This window comes from Dendrobium catenatum, unplaced genomic scaffold, assembly GCF_001605985.2.
Source record: "Dendrobium catenatum unplaced genomic scaffold, ASM160598v2 fragScaff_scaffold_334, whole genome shotgun sequence".
Lineage (NCBI taxonomy): Eukaryota > Viridiplantae > Streptophyta > Magnoliopsida > Asparagales > Orchidaceae > Dendrobium > Dendrobium catenatum.
The window spans coordinates 2,639,935-2,641,460 of NW_021318796.1; positions in this window are offsets into that span (position 1 = coordinate 2,639,935).

Consider the following 1,526-nt stretch of genomic DNA (forward strand, 5'->3'; position numbering starts at 1 on the left):
TTGCATTTTTGGTCGGGAAGCTCTGTTAGTGGCTGAACATAAAGCAAAGTAATATGTAATTAAACATGCTGATTAAGTTCAAAGGAGAGTTCATTGCCAGTAAAATAGGAGAGATGCTCCAGTCAGTAAATAAGCAATCTGAGATGGGAATTATGACAAAATATGTATGGAAGATTTGTAATGGGAGGATATATGCCAATTAAGGTTGGCTCTGGTTATTCCAAATGAAATAATTAGCCGCTTCTTTTTAAGAATAAGTGATGCGCTATATCTGCCTAAAATTCTGTCAAATACATAATAAAGTAAGGCTAAAGCTTTGCTAAAATCTAACAGATGGTATAGAATTCCTAGTTCAGGGTGAAGATTGTCCAACCGGAAGGTTGATTTTGTTCCCAGTGGTCCTTAACTCCTAAACATCGCTATTTTTCTGTAAATGGATGAACCTTTCCGATTATGATGCTATATGAGAGCCGTATGAGAGGATGCAATATCAATTTCTATCTTTTTCACCTTCAGGACATAGTGATTCTTTTGGAGTGAGATATTAATAGACTGGTCCAGGAGGGACCGGTCTAGCCTACCCAACACTTCGGGCAAACCCCTTGTTTATAGCAGGTGTATGCCTGCTGCTTTCTAATAGGAAGTACTTGAGTTAGCAAGTAATCATATCGGATCTACTTGAGTTCGCAAGCAACCCTAATGCAAAATTGGTAAAAACGGCGAGAATACCCAAGATCGGAGATGAAACAACCAAGAAAATAATAGAACTTGATTAAATACTCAAAACACAATAAGCTAGAAGAAAAGATACAATTGATCCTCTATTCGAGAGGAGGATCGTCTCTCCCAAATCTCTAGACAAGAGTCTAGAGCCCAAGACGCCAAAGAGACTACAAGAAGACAATAACCAAAGCATACCTAGCCCTAACCCCTTCATGCCCTTTAAATAGCCCTCTCCACCTCCTTAAAAACTTCCTAATATAAGATCAAAAGATATCAAATCTTTTTAATTAATTAAATCCACTTTCCTAATATAAGATAGTATTTAATTAATTCAAAAGATATCAAATCTTTTTAATTAATTAAATCAACTTTCCTAATATAAGATATTAATTAAATCCAAACAAATTGAGCGTGGGCCCCTCCCTTAGGCGGTGTAGGAAGGAAGCGGTTTGGCCCGCCGGCTGATGTTGAGTCGGTTCCTGGGGAACCGATATATCAATACCACCCTCCCAAAGAATCACCTTGTCCACAAGGTGAAAACAAGGGAACTGCTGTTTTATCCTCTCATATGGCTCCCACGTGACCTCGTAATCCGGGAGGTTCTTCAATTTGATCAACACCTCTTTAGTTACATCTTTGTTTTGGCGAACCCCTTCCAGCTCTAAGGGTTCCAGAGTCGCCTCTAAATCCTCAGTAAGTGTTGCTGGTAGCTCAGGACTGGCTGTGTAGTCACCAATGGCCTTACTTAACTGCGAGTCACGAAAAACCGGATGTATAGTTGCTGCTGGTGGAAATTTCAGTTG